The sequence below is a fragment of the Pseudophryne corroboree genome, chromosome 11, assembly GCF_028390025.1.
Source record: "Pseudophryne corroboree isolate aPseCor3 chromosome 11, aPseCor3.hap2, whole genome shotgun sequence".
NCBI lineage: Eukaryota > Metazoa > Chordata > Amphibia > Anura > Myobatrachidae > Pseudophryne > Pseudophryne corroboree.
In genome coordinates this window covers 15,857,508-15,874,077 of record NC_086454.1, presented here as the reverse complement: position 1 = coordinate 15,874,077, position 16,570 = coordinate 15,857,508, and positions in this window count along the sequence as shown.

Here is a 16,570-nt window from a genome sequence, read left to right as displayed (position 1 = left end):
AAAGGACTGTTGGACAGTCAATTGCTTACTGGAAGTAGTACAAGTGGTCTTCCGACTTCCCCTCTGGGATGACGATCGACTCCCAGCAGCAACAACAGCAGCGCCAGCAGCAGTAGGCGTTACACTCAAGGATGCATCGGAGGAATCCCAGGCAGGAGAGGACTCGTCAGACTTGCCAGTGACATGGCCTGCAGGACTATTGGCTTTCCTGGGTAAGGAGAAAATTGACACTGAGGGAGTTGGTGGTGTGGTTTGCGTGAGCTTGGTTACAAGAGGAAGGGATTTACTGGTCAGTGGACTGCTTCCGCTGTCGCCCAAAGTTTTTGAACTTGTCACTGACTTATTATGAATGCGCTGCAGGTGACGTATAAGGGAGGATGTTCCGAGGTGGTTAACGTCCTTACCCCTACTTATTACAGCTTGACAAAGGCAACACACGGCTTGACACCTGTTGTCCGCATTTCTGTTGAAATACTTCCACACTGAAGAGCTGATTTTTTTGGTATTTTCACCAGGCATGTCAATGGCCATATTTCTCCCACGGACAACAGGTGTCTCCCCGGGTGCCTGACTTAAACAAACCACCTCACCATCAGAATCCTCCTTGTCAATTTCCTCCCCAGCGCCAGCAACACCCATATCCTCATCCTGGTGTACTTCAACACTGACATCTTCAATTTCACTATCAGGAACTGGACTGCGGGTGCTCCTTTCAACACTTGCAGGGGGCGTGCAAATGGTGGAAGGCGCAAGCTCTTCCCGTCCAGTATTGGGAAGGTCAGGCATCGCAACCGACACAATTGGACTCTCCTTTGGGATTTGTGATTTCGAAGAACGCACAGTTCTTTGCTGTGCTTTTGCCGCAAGTCTTTTCTTTTTTCTAGCGAGAGGATGAGTGCTTCCATCCTCATGTGAAGCTGAACCACTAGCCATGAACATAGGCCAGGGCCTCAGCCGTTCCTTGCCACTCCGTGTCGTAAATGGCATATTGGCAAGTTTACGCTTCTCCTCAGACGCTTTTAATTTTGATTTTTGGGTCATTTTTTTACTGATCTTTTGTGTTTTGGATTTTACATGCTCTGTACTATGACATTGGGCATCGGCCTTGGCAGACGACGTTGATGGCATTTCATCGTCTCGGCCATGACTAGTGGCAGCAGCTTCAGCACGAGGTGGAAGTGGATCTTGATCTTTCCCTATTTTTTTAACCTCCACATTTTTGTTCTCCATATTTTGCGCACAACTAAAAGCCACCACAGGTATACAATGTAGATGGATGGTTAGTATAGTATTATATTACTTATGAACGACGAGTGACAACACAGAGGTAGGTACAGCCGTGGCCTACCGTACTGCTGCTTATATATATAATATACTGTATAACGGACCTGGTGGACACTGTCAGCAGACTGCTAAACTAGTATGAAGAAAAAAAAAACACCACAGGTATACAATGTAGATGGATGGATAGTATAGTATTATATTACTTATGGATGACGAGTGACGACACAGAGGTAGGTACAGCCGTGGCCTACCGTACTGCTGCTTATATATATAATATACTGTATAACGGACCTGGTGGACACTGTCAGCAGACTGCTAAACTAGTATGAAGGAAAAAAAAACACCACAGGTATACAATGTAGATGGATGGATAGTATAGTATTATATTACTTATGGACGACGAGTGACGACACAGAGGTAGGTACAGCCGTGGCCTACCGTACTGCTGCTCATATATATAATATACTGTATAACGGACCTGGTGGACACTGTCAGCAGACTGCTAAACTAGGATGAAGAAAAAAAAAACACCACAGGTATACAATGTAGATGAATGGATAGTATAGTATTATATTACTTATGGACGACGAGTGACGACACAGAGGTAGGTACAGCCGTGGCCTACTGTACTGCTGCTTATATATATAATATACTGTATAACGAACCTGGTGGACACTGTCAGCAGACTGCTAAACTAGGATGAAGAAAAAAAAAACACCTCAGGTATACAATGTAGATGGATGGATAGTATAGTATTATATTACTTATGGACGACGAGTGACGACACAGAGGTAGGTACAGCCGTGGCCAACCGTACTGCTGCTTATATATATAATATACTGTATAACGGACCTGGTGGACACTGTCAGCAGACTGCTAAACTAGTATGAAGAAAAAAAAAACACCACAGGTATACAATGTAGATGGATGGATAGTATAGTATTATATTACTTATGGACGACGAGTGCACTGACGACACAGAGGTAGGTACAGCCGTGGCCTACCGTACTGCTGCTTATATATAATATACTGTATAACGGACCTGGTGGACACTGTCAGCAGACTGCTAAACTAGTATGAAGAAAAAAACAAAAAACACAGGAGTGTTTTTCAGGCAGACAAACGTATACTGGACTGGTGGTCACTGTCAGCAAAACTGTGCACTGTACTCCTGCTATAACTGCTCCCCAGTCCCCACAATTAGGCAGTGTGAGCAGAGCAGTGCACTCAGCACAGATATATCATGCAGCAGTGCAGCACACTGAGTGAGCACAGATATGGTGGTCGGAGCGTTTTTTTCAGGCAGAGAAACAAAGGATTAAACTCACTGGTGGTATAATCAAAACCCTGCACTGTACTCCCTAACAGCTGCTCCCCGTCCCCAATCCTCCCCACAATTATAACTAACTAAGTCACTCTGTGTTCTACTATAACGGAGAGGACGCCAGCCACGTCCTCTCCCTATCAATCTCAATGCACGTGTGAAAATGGCGGCGACGCGCGGCTCCTTATATAGAATCCGAGTCTCGCGAGAATCCGACAGCGGGATGATGACGTTCGGGCGCGCTCAGGTTAACCGAGCAAGGCGGGAGGATCCGAGTCGCTCGGACCCGTGTAAAAAAAAGGTGAAGTTCGGGCGGGTCGGATTCCGAGGATCCGAACCCGCTCATCACTACTAAAAGTAAGGTGGTCTGATTGGTTGATATGGTTTTGTGAAAATGTTGCACATAAAGGTTATTCCAATGCATACCTCCCAACATGACCTCTCCAGGAGGACACAATGCTCTGCTCCTGCTCTTCCCTCTTACTGTATGATTACCATCACCTGTGCTGTACCCTAATACTGACCCAGTGCTCATACCTATGTCATACCTCCCAACATGACCTCTCCAGGAGGACACAATGCTCTGCTCCTGCTCTTTCCTCTTACTGTATGATTACCATCACCTATGCTGTACCCTAATACTGACCCAGTGCTCATACCTATGTCATACCTCCCAACATGACCTCTCCAGGAGGACACAATGCTCTGCTCCTGGACTTCCCTCTTACTGTATGATTACCATCACCTGTGCTGTACCCTAATACTGACCCAGTGCTCATACCTATGTCATACCTCCCAACATGACCTCTCCAGGAGGACAATGCTCTGCTCCTGGACTTCCCTCTTCATTTATGATTGCCATCACCTGTGTTGAACAGGTTAAATGGATAAGAAAGGTGTTTCAGCACAGGTGATGACAATCATAAATTAAGAGGCAAGTTCAGGAACAGCGCATTTTGTCCCTCCTGGAGAGGGTCGTGTTGGGAGGTGTGCAATGTAGTAACTCATCCCAATCCTCAACCAGCCAATTCCGGACTGCTCTGTATGGCCTTACCCATTCCTCCGAACTGTCCCACTTTGAGCGGAACAGTCACATTTTTTCTGGGACTGTCCCACCCGTGGGCCGTGTTGTCCCGCAGGAGAGAAAGGCGGGGAGGAGCTCTGCATCTATTCGTAGTGCAGGTAGAGCGTTGGGGCACTTGGAGAGTGCTGGGAATGCCCCCACAGTCATGTGTACAGGGAAGCCACGAGGCTCCGCACCTTTTTTGGGCACACGTTCACCACGCTCTAGGTCCTGGACCAGCTATGCTGTAACAGTCCGTCTACAGTAGTGCAAATAAATAAGATCGGTATTGGATAGGAAGCCTAAAAGAAATCATAAAGAGAAGTTTTTCACCACACTTCCCCATTAGAGGCGTGGATTGCTGTGTGACGATTATTTGGTTTGGAGGAGTGTCTTTGGCATAGGGTCTGATTCAGTAAGGATTGCAAATTCTTCTAATTAGCAGAATTTGCAAACCTTCTCCTAGCATGCTGGGGGTCACCTCACAATTTCTGCTTCATCAGGAGGCCCGCTGTCATCTTCTCGATTGCGGCAGCTACGCGTGACTTCACACAGCCACCATGATCACACCCCCGACAAGTCCCCTGTTCGCGCCACACCGCTCCCGCAATGCTCCGTCTCCTCCCTGGAAACGGAGCACTGCCCGCCCTTCCCCCCCACCCGCCCCGCAACCACCTCTCCCTGATTAACAGGCAGAGGCGATCGCATTTTCTGCAGCCGCCCCGCAGAAAGTGTGAGCGCAGGATGGGCACTGCACATGCACCTGCGGCGCGATCGTAAAAATTCCGGTTGGATCGCGATTTGCTATCCAACCTGAATTAGCCCCATAATCATTACAACAATTCACACAAATATATTAATAACATAATTATGCTTGTTAACGTTATTTTGAATAAATTAGTTTTTTATTATTATTTAACTGAAAATCTGTAAGTTTAAAAATATGTTCTATGCTACAAGTGACAGCCGACATAGGGTGTATTCATCTACAATGATCCCTCGGCAGGACTGAGAATGAAAGGCGTCGGAATAGGCAGAATAAAGGCTCCGGGGGCAGTAAAGTTACAGGGGTGCTGCTGAATTGTATTCTTATGTTATCCTTTTTTTCTTCTTTATGATTCTTCAGGTTCTCTATTATATCAGGAATAACAGTCTGTATCCGCACTCTCCACTTTTCAAGTACAGTCGTCTGTAACTAGGCAATAGGCGTTAATGCCCCTCATTCCTGGCCATGGGAAGAGGAGTTTGGGACAGTTTAGCCTGTTGGGGAACCAGAGTGTAACGCCCGATCCAATGACACAGAACCTACTCATAAATAGGGTCCATGATTCACACATTGCTTGGCCACACCCACTGCGCATAATGGCCCTTCCCTGCTGATATGTAGTACATTCATACACACCGTACACTGGGGTATATACAGAATAGCAGATTAGTATACACATTATACACGTCCCAATTGTTACTCTGATTGTTATCACATCTATAACTAAGCTCCTTTCGGGAAGCGGTTAAAATACAGCCGGTCTAGATCCTGGTGATCACAATACAGACGCCAGAATCCCGACAAGTGGTGAAATGCCGACACAGGCTACTCTCCCTCTGTGGGTGTCCACGACACCCATAGAGGGAGAATATAACCTGTGGCGAGCGCAGAGAGCCACCGAGCCCGTAAGAGGCTTTCTAACGCTCGCCCTGCTGCCGACATACTGGTAGCCGGGATGCCACTGTCGGCATACTGACAATCGGCATCCAAGCCGCCGGTAAATCATACTGAACCCCTCCTTTCTCCTGCATCATTCTATAACTGCGCAATGATCTTCTGTTTATTCCAGATCTTTTTTTATACTTTTAAATAATTGCAGTAGATAAAAAGGAATTTCTACTCTTTGATCCAAATACAAGCTGTCCAACGTGTACATGAAGCTTCAAAAAACAAAACCTAAATACATTTTTGGCCCAGAAGTCCTGCCAGCGTATAACATTACATCTACTAAACAAAAGCAACTGGCCGATGATATGCTGTGTGCCTTCATCTGTTAAGGTGCTATGTATTACGCCATGCTGCCTAAACTCCTGTCCGTGTGGTCATCACGCCGTGTATATACTGTGATTGTTCCTGACCAACTGTAGCATATATGTAATTCTTTATTCATTCTCCTAACCCTAGGAGCAATAACCATATTTGTTCCAATATCTTTATATTTAAAGTACATGTTATTCAATATACAGAACAGGGCATTTTTTGTCGTTATATACAGAAGCGTATGTTTAGTAAAAACGTGTTTTGTTTATGTTTTTTTATATATATAGAATTATTAGAAAATAACTGTTATCTATGTAACGTAACAAATGTATACTGCATATCCTAATCATTAGTAAGGTCATGGCTCTGATAACCAGCTCAGTGTTGCCTATGTAATAATCTGATAATGGGGGTCATTCCAAGTTGTTCGCTCGCTAGCTGTTTTTAGCAGCCGTGCAAACGCTATGCTGCCGCCCACTGGGAGTGTATTTTAGCTTAGCAGAAGTGCGAAAGAAAGGATCGCAGAGCGGCTACAAAATAATTTTGTGCAGTTTCAGAGTAGCTTCAGACCTACTCAGCGCTTGCGATGACTTCAGACTGTTCAGTTCCTGTTTTGACGTCATGAACATGCCCTGCGTTCTCCCAGCCACGCCTGCGTTTTTCCTGGCACGCCTGCGTTTTTCCGAACACTCCCTGAAAACGGTCAGTTGACACCCAGAAACGCCCACTTCATGTCAATCACTCTGTGGCCAGCAGTGCGACTGAAAAGCATCGCTAGACCCTGTGTGAAACTACATCGTTCGTTGTAATAGTACGTCGCGCGTGCGCATTGCGCCGCATACGCATGTGCAGAAGTGCCGGATTTTTGCTTCATCGCTGTGCAGCGAACATTTTCAGCTAGCGATCAACTCGGAATGACCCCCAATATGCTATAATGCTCCTATACATAAATACATCCATCCAATTTTATTCAGCAGCGTGAGTACTCGGGTACCTATAGTAATCTGCAGTCACTGGTCCTTTATCTGCTGTACAGAGCAGAATAGTTTCCTTAAGTTTTACCCAGCGAATAGTTACACTGCCCCCCCCCCCCACACACACACACACACAAACACACACACACACACATACACACACACACACACACACACACACACACACACCACCCCCTCCGCTGTGGGCCCTGTCGTTTGCTGGAAACGTTCCCCTAAAGGCCTGAAGATTGTGTTTCCAAACTGGAAACTAACCGCAGCCTCTGTTGCAGCAATGTGACTGTGATGTGTTGTGACGTGTTATTGTTCCCCCTCCTCTGGTTCGGTTCCTCCTACACATTGCTCACTACTGTAAGTGTCTGCTTAGCGTGGCTCTGCGCCATGTCTTCCAGCGTGAGACCACAGGAGCGGTTACTGCGCAGGGATCCAGAGAAACTCCCAATCTGCACTATATCCTGCCCTCACTATTATTGCATGGGGAATACCTCAGCACATGGTTGCTACTATTACTCCGTTATACCGGTACAAGATCTACTGTTTGGGATCTGTTATCTACGGGGATTATATCAAAGTCAATGCCTTGTATTTCCCACATTACATGTACACTCCAGTCTACTCCCCACTCTGTCGCCAGCGTTCTGCTCCTCAGTAAGTGCCTCTTGTAGAGGTAGTTGTAGTTATAAAATGGTATAAGGTTGGACTTGGGTTTTCCTGAGACAGTCCTATATCTTCTACATCGATTCACTCGTGGTGCCTGCATGTAAGGAGGACGGCAGAGAGCAATAAATAGAACTCATCTGGACTTCAGCAATAGACTCTCCAATCAAGTATTGGGGCAAACGATGTATTTATCATTAAAGCACACCTCCCAACATGACCCTCCCCAGGAGGGACACAATGCTCTGTTCCTGGACTTCACTCTTACTGTATGAAAACCATCACCTGTGCTGTACCCTAATACTGACCCAGTGCTCATACCTATGTCATACCTCCCAACATGACCCTCTCCAGGAGGACACAATGCTCTGCTCCTGCTCTTCCCTCTTACTGTATGAAAACCATCACCTGTGCTGTACCCTAATACTGACCCAGTGCTCATACCTATGTCATACCTCCCAACATGACCTCTCCAGGAGGACACAATGCTCTGCTCCTGCACCTCCATCTTACTGTATGATTACCATCATCTGTGCTGTACCCTAATACTGATCCAGTGCTCATACCTATGTCATACCTCCCAATATGACCTCTCCAGGAGGACACAATGCTCTGCTCCTGCTCTTCCCTCTTACTGTATGATAACCATCACCTGTGCTGTACCCTAATACTGACCCAATGCTCATACCTATGTCATACCTCCCAACATGACCTCTCCAGGAGGACACAATGCTCTGTTCCTGGACTTCACTCTTACTGTATGAAAACCATCACCTGTGCTGTACCCTAATACTGACCCAGTGCTCATACCTATATCATACCTCCCAACATGACCTCTCCAGGAGGACACAATGCTCTGTTCCTGGACTTCACTCTTACTGTATGAAAACCATCACCTGTGCTGTACCCTAATACTGACCCAGTGCTCATACCTATATCATACCTCCCAACATGACCTCTCCAGGAGGACACAATGCTCTGTTCCTGCTCTTCCCTCTTACTGTATGATTACCATCAGCTGTGCTGTACCCTAATACTGACCCAGTGCTCATACCTATGTCATACCTCCCAACATGACCCTCTCCAGGAGGACACAATGCTCTGCTCCTGGACTTCACTCTTACTGTATGAAAACCATCACCTGTGCTGTACCCTAATACTGACCCAGTGCTCATACCTATATCATACCTCCCAACATGACCTCTCCAGGAGGACACAATGCTCTGCTCCTGGACTTCCCTCTTACTGTATGATTACCATCACCTGTGCTGTACCCTAATACTGACCCAGTGCTCATACCTATGTCATACCTCCCAACATGACCCTCTCCAGGAGGACACAATGCTCTGCTCCTGGACTTCACTCTTACTGTATGAAAACCATCACCTGTGCTGTACCCTAATACTGACCCAGTGCTCATACCTATATCATACCTCCCAACATGACCTCTCCAGGAGGACACAATGCTCTGCTCCTGGACTTCCCTCTTACTGTATGATTACCATCACCTGTGCTGTACCCTAATACTGACCCAGTGCTCATACCTATGTCATACCTCCCAACATGACCTCTCCAGGAGGACACAATGCTCTGCTCCTGCTCTTCCCTCTTACTGTATGATTACCATCACCTGTGCTGTACCCTAATACTGACCCAGTGCTCATACCTATATCATACCTCCCAACAAGACCTCTCCAGGAGGACACAATGCTCTGCTCCTGGACTTCCCTCTTACTGTATGATTACCATCACCTGTGCTGTACCCTAATACTGACCCAGTGCTCATACCTATGTCATACCTCCCAACATGACTCTCTCCAGGAGGACACAATGCTCTGCTCCTGCTCTTCCCTCTTACTGTATGCTTACCATCACCTGTGCTGTACCCTAATACTGACCCGGTGCTCATACCTGTCATACCTCCCAACATGACCCTCCCCAGGAGGGACACAATGCTCTGCTCCTGCTCTTCCCTCTTACTGTATGATTACCATCACCTGTGCTGTATCCTAATACTGACCCAGTGCTCATACCTATGTCACACCTCCCAACATGACCTCTCCAGGAGGACACAATGCTCTGCTCCTGCTCTTCCCTCTTACTGTATGATTACCATCACCTGTGCTGTACCCTAATACTGACCCAGTGCTCATACCTATGTCATACCTCCCAACATGACCTCCCCAGGAGGACACAATGCTCTGCTCCTGCTCTTCCCTCTTACTGTATGATTACCATCACCTGTGCTGTACCCTAATACTGACCCAGTGCTCATACCTATGTCATACCTCCCAATATGACCTCTCCAGGAGGACACAATGCTCTGCTCCTGGTCTTCCCTCTTACTGTATGATTACCATCATCTGTGCTGTACCCTAATACTGACCCAGTGCTCATACCTATGTCATACCTCCCAACATGACCTCTCCAGGAGGACACAATGCTCTGCTCCTGCTCTTCCCTCTTACTGTATGATTACCATCACCTGTGCTGTACCCTAATACTGACCCAGTGCTCATACCTATGTCACACCTCCCAACATGACCTCTGCAGGAGGGACACAATGCTCTGCTACTGCTCTTCCCTCTTACTGTATGATTACCATCACCTGTGCTGTACCCCAATACTGACCCAGTGCTCATACCTATGTCATCCCTCCCAACATGACCTCTCCAGGAGGACACAATGCTCTGCTCCTGCTCTTCCCTCTTACTGTATGATTACCATCACCTGTGCAGTACCCTAATACTGACCCAGTGCTCATACCTATGTTATACCTCCCAACATGACCTCTCCAGGAGGGACACAATGCTCTGCTCCTGGACTTACCTCTTACTGTATGATTACCATCACCTGTGCTGTGCCCTAATACTGACCCAGTGCTCATACCTATGTCATACCTCCCAACATGACCTCTCCAGGAGGACACAATGCTCTGCTCCTGCTCTTCCCTCTTACTGTATGATTACCATCACCTGTGCTGTACCCTAATACTGACCCAGTGCTCATACCTATGTCAACATGACACTCTCCAGGAGGACACAATGCTCTGCTTCTGCTCTTCCCTCTTACTGTATGATTACCATCACCTGTGCTGTATCCTAATACTGACCCAGTGCTCATACCTGTGTCATACCTCCCAACATGACCTCTCCAGGAGGACACAATGCTCTGCTCCTGCTATTCCCTCTTACTGTATGATTACCATCACCTGTGCTGTACCCTAATACTGACCCAGTGCTCATACCTACGTCATACCTCCCAACATGACCTCTCCAGGAGGACACAATGCTCTGCTTCTGCTCTTCCCTCTTACTGTATGATTACCATCACCTGTGCTGTACCCTAATACTGACCCAGTGCTCATACCTATGTCATACCTCCCAACATGACCTCTCCAGGAGGACACAATGCTCTGCTCCTGCTCTTCCCTCTTACTGTATGATTACCATCACCTGTGCTGTACCCTAATACTGACCCAGTGCTCATACCTATGTCATACCTCCCAACATGACCCTCTCCAGGAGGACACAATGCTCTGCTCCTGCTCTTCCCTCTTACTGTATGATTACCATCACCTGTGCTGTGCCCTAATACTGACCCAGTGCTCATACCTATGTCATACCTCCCAACATGACCTCTCCAGGAGGACACAATGCTCTGCTCCTGCTCTTCCCTCTTACTGTATGATTACCATCACCTGTGCTGTACCCTAATACTGACCCAGTGCTCATACCTATGTCAACATGACACTCTCCAGGAGGACACAATGCTCTGCTTCTGCTTTTCCCTCTTACTGTATGATTACCATCACCTGTGCTGTATCCTAATACTGACCCAGTGCTCATACCTGTGTCATACCTCCCAACATGACCTCTCCAGGAGGACACAATGCTCTGCTCCTGCTATTCCCTCTTACTGTATGATTACCATCACCTGTGCTGTACCCTAATACTGACCCAGTGCTCATACCTACGTCATACCTCCCAACATGACCTCTCCAGGAGGACACAATGCTCTGCTTCTGCTCTTCCCTCTTACTGTATGATTACCATCACCTGTGCTGTATCCTAATACTGACCCAGTGCTCATACCTATGTCATACCTCCCAACATGACCCTCTCCAGGAGGACACAATGCTCTGCTCCTGCTCTTCCCTCTTACTGTATGATTACCATCACCTGTGCTGTACCCTAATACTGACCCAGTGCTCATACCTATGTAATGTCATACCTCCCACCATAACCTCTCCAGGAGGGACACAATGCTCTGTTCCTGCTCCTCCCTCTTACTGTATGATTACCATCACCTGTGCTGTACCCTAATACTGACCCAGTGCTCATACCTATGTCATACCTCCCAACATGACCCTCTCCAGGAGGACACAATGCTCTGCTCCTGCACTTCCCTCTTATTGTATGATTACCATCACCTGTGCTGTACCCTAATACTGATCCAGTGCTCATACCTATGTCATACCTCCCAACATGACCTCTACAGGAGGACACAATGCTCTGCTCCTGCACTTCCCTCTTACTGTATGATTACCATCACCTGTGCTGTACCCTAATACTGACCCAGTGCTCATACCTATGTCATACCTCCCAACATGACCTCTCCAGGAGGACACAATGGTTTGCTCCTGCTCTTCCCTCTTACTGTATGATTACCATCACCTGTGCTGTATCCTAATAATGACCCAGTGCTCATACCTATGTCATACCTCCCAACATGACCCTCTCCAGGAGTACACAATGCTCTGCTCCTGCTCTTCCCTCTTCCTGTATGATTACCATCACCTGTGCTGTATCCTAATACTGACCCAGTGCTCATACCTATGTCATACCTCCCAACATGACCTCTCCAGGAGGACACAATGCTCTGCTCCTGCTCTTCCCTCTTACTGTATGATTACCATCACCTGTGCTGTACCCTAATACTGACCCAGTGCTCATACCTATGTCATACCTCCCAACATGACCTCTCCAGGAGGACACAATGCTCTGCTGCTGCTCTTCCCTCTTACTGTATGATTGCCATCACCTGTGCTGTACCCTAATACTGACCCAGTGCTCATACCTATGTCATACCTCCCAACATGACCTCTCCAGGAGGACACAATGCTCTGCTCCTGCACTTCCCTCTTACTGTATGATTACCATCACCTGTGCTGTACCCTAATACTGACCCAGTGCTCATACATACATCATACCTCCCAACATGATCTCTCCAGGAGGACACAATGCTCTGCTCCTGCTCTTCCCTCTTACTGTATGATTGCCATCACCTGTGCTGTACCCTAATACTGACCCAGTGCTCATACCTATGTCATACCTCCCAACATGACCTCTCCAGGAGGACACAATGCTCTGCTCCTGCTCTTCCCTCTTACTGTATGATTACCATCACCTGTGCTGTACCCTAATACTGACCCAGTGCTCATACCTATGTCATACCTCCCAACATTACCTCTCCAGGAGGACGCAATGCTCTGCTCCTGCACTCCCTCTTACTGTATGATTACCATCACCTGTGCTGTACCCTAATACTGACCCAGTGCTCATACCTATGTCATACCTCCCAACATGACCTCTCCAGGAAGACACAATGCTCTGCTCCTGCTCTTCCCTCTTACTGTATGATTGCCATCACCTCTGGTGAAACACCTTTCTTATCCATTAACCATATTCAACACAGGTGCTAGCAATCATACATTAAGAGGGAAGTCCAGGAGCAGAACATTGTGTCCCTCCTGGAGAGGGTCATGTTGGGAAGTATGCATTAAAGTACCTCTGATGAGAATTGGTCAGCGGACTCGGAGACCAGGTAGAACTTCACATTTAGGATCAGAGTCTGAAAAGTCAGAATTGAAGGGAGCATGGCACATACTTGGTGGACAGTGGGGAGGAAGGGGCTTAGATTGCCCAGCTTGTGTGCACAGATCTCTGAAACCCCGTCCCCAATATGTGTAGAGAAGTATGGCAGGAATAGCATGAGATGGGGTCAGGGCAAGGAACTCAGGAGGAGCTTCAAATGGAGTCAGTTCCTCTGGGACCGGTTGCCTGCTGCACTCTGTCTTAATGCATCAACCTTCAGCACAGAAGTTGCCTGTGATCTGGATGTGCCAACAAAGAAGAGAGCGGCTGGAACTTGTGTTTAGTGAAAGCCTGAGAGGTGGGCAACTGGATATTCATTCCCTGTATAGCCAGGATAGGAAATGGGGAGATAATAACTGATAGGGTGCATACAAATTGTCCATACCCATTGTACCACCTTTACATCCTTAGGTAATGGTCAACCACCAATTGCCTTATTCCTGAAGGCCATCAGAAGTAATAATCTGACCTAGAAATATAACCATGGGGCCATCATCTTGATGACCTGCTGAAAGGGTCACCGCCTTACCGTATTATCCAAACAAGTCAGTAGTGTATTACAATATCTGGGAAATAAATCAAGTTCTCATCAAGGTATATACTACATGTTTGTATTAAAAAATCTTGGAACATGACTTTAGCCAAAGGTTGGAAAGTGGTGGGGTGCTGCCTAGGCCAAAATGTTTATTTGTTTATTCAGGTATCCATAATATGATATGATAACATAATAACATTTTACATTTGTCCCTAGGACTGACAGATTTCCGTTTTGTAGTCCCATCTGCATCTCCTGGATTAGGGTCTGTGCAAGCACTGATTGGTGTAGAGTACACCTTTAAGTCAGTCATTCTCATGGCAAGTAAGACTATGGCATGCCTCCCAACATTTATCCAGGAGAAAAGAGGTCCACATACATCCAGCACCTTATCTGTGGAAACATTCTCCCAGGCATATCCTCCTAATCTATGCCCACGTTCCAGTCTACGGTGCAGACCCCACCTGCTGCAACGTTGTGCCATGGTGATGCCATGCCAGGTAAGCATGATGAGAGACATCTGATAGTGAGGCACAGGAGGCACAGAAACGTGGCACTATAAGCTAGAAGAGACACGTGCGTGATAGAAGCTGGCGGAATGTCTGCATGAGAGGAAACGGGTGTTGGTATATTTGGGGGGTGGGGGGGGGAGGCAATACTTACATTTCTTAGTCGCTAACAGATCCATTTGGCAAAAACAGTGTAATAAAATTTGGAAATGGAACAACACTGGAAAAATGCAATTGAAAGCAGAATATGCGAGAAGAATTCCACAGAAGTGGAAAGAATGCAACAGTAGGATATATGGATGGAAAAAATAAAAACGAAATAATGATAAAGGCAAAATTCTAAGTATTGGCAGCGTTTAGGAGTGGTCAATGCGCAGTGGGACCGCGAATGGAGGGGAGACCATGTAGCCGATTTGTCCTGATCAGGGAATTTATTTATTAACCAGGTAATAATAACAGGTAGTGTATGACACGGGCTCAGTAGCAGGCACAGTTGCAACCTGGAGTGTATGGGGTGTGCTGGGCGTTGTAGTGCGTCAGGTGCAGCATGCACAGTAATCGCTGTTTGTACACTATGGTGGCAGTGCGTGTAAAGCTGAGCGGTGGTGGTACAACGTCTGTGGGGCGTCCACTTGTAGTGACAATAGCCTGGAGACACTCAGGGGCACGTCCAGTCGTGGGAATGGTGAGGAGAGAACCATGCTGGGTCCTAGTGCCTGCCGGCTAACGCTGGGGAGAGCGCTCCTCTAACAGTAAATTATCACGGCCCAGTGGTATAAAACAGGCTGGGCTAAAACATAAACATCTAGTGGTATGTGTGTGGGTCCTGGAGGATGAGTGTTCTGGGTGGGTGTGTTTGGTGTGTGGGTCCTGGAGGATGAGTGTTCTGGGTGGGTGTGTTTGGTGTGCGGGTCCTGGAGGATGAGTGTTCTGGGTGGGTGTGTTTGGTGTGCGGGTCCTGGAGGATGAGTGTTCTGGGTGGGTGTGTTTGGTGTGCGGGTCCTGGAGGATGAGTGTTCTGGGTGGGTGTGTTTGGTGTGCGGGTCCTGGAGGATGAGTGTTCTGGGTGGGTGTGTTTGGTGTGCGGGTCCTGGAGGATGAGTGTTCTGGGTGGGTGTGTTTGGTGTGCGGGTCCTGGAGGATGAATGTTCTGGGTGGGTGTGTTTGGTGTGCGGGTCCTGGAGGATGAGTGTTCTGGGTGGGTGTGTTTGGTGTGCGGGTCCTGGAGGATGAGTGTTCTGGGTGGGTGTGTTTGGTGTGCGGGTCCTGGAGGATGAGTGTTCTGGGTGGGTGTGTTTGGTGTGTGGGTCCTGGAGGATGAGTGTTCTGGGTGGGTGTGTTTGGTGTGCGGGTCCTGGAGGATGAGTGTTCTGGGTGGGTGTGTTTGGTGTGTGGGTCCTGGAGGATGAGTGTTCTGGGTGGGGGTGTTTGGTGTGCGGGTCCTGGAGGATGAGTGTTCTGGGTGGGTGGGTTTGGTGTTCGGGTCCTGGAGGATGAGTGTTCTGGGTGGGTGGGTTTGGTGTGCGGGTCTAGGAGGATGAGTGTTCTGGGTGGGTGTGTTTGGTGTGTGGGTCCTGGAGGATGAGTGGTCTGGGTGGGTGTGTATCATCATTTGTGTGTGTATATAGATATATGGGATGTAGTATTGTGACCTGCGGTCACAACACCTCCCCCTACATCCTGCCCCCTTAGAATCCCGACAGTCTAGCGGGGACTATTCCCACAAAGGGGCTTGTTGCGCTCGCCCCCCTCCTGCCTCCTCTCGACGCCGGGATCCTGACCACCGGTCACGCATACTCAACCCAGTGTACTACAGTTAGGGCATGTGCACATAAATGTAGCAAATCGTTGATGTAAGTATATGCATTTGTACGCCTGACATATGCCTGCCGCAGAAATACGTCAGTGCTTTCATCTGGGCCTATATGGGGCTACCTGCTGCTGCTGCAGGTACACTCACATGACTGCTACCTTTGCAACTGAATTATTGCACAGGTTCCAGATCACCTCCAAATCTAGGGCTTAATTCAGATGTGATCGCTAGCAAGCGATTTTTGCAGTCCTGCAATCAGATAGTCGCTGCCCATAGGGGAGTGTATTTTAGCTGTGCAAGTGTGCGATCGCATGTGTAGCAGAGCTGTACAAACAGATCTTGTGCAGTCTCTACGCAGCCCAGGACTTACTCAGACGCTGCGATCACGTCAGGCTGTTCGGGACCGGATTTGACGTCAGAGTCCCTCCCTTCAAAAGCTTAGTCCCGCCTGCTTTTTTTCGGACACTCCCTGAAAACGGCCAGTTGCCACC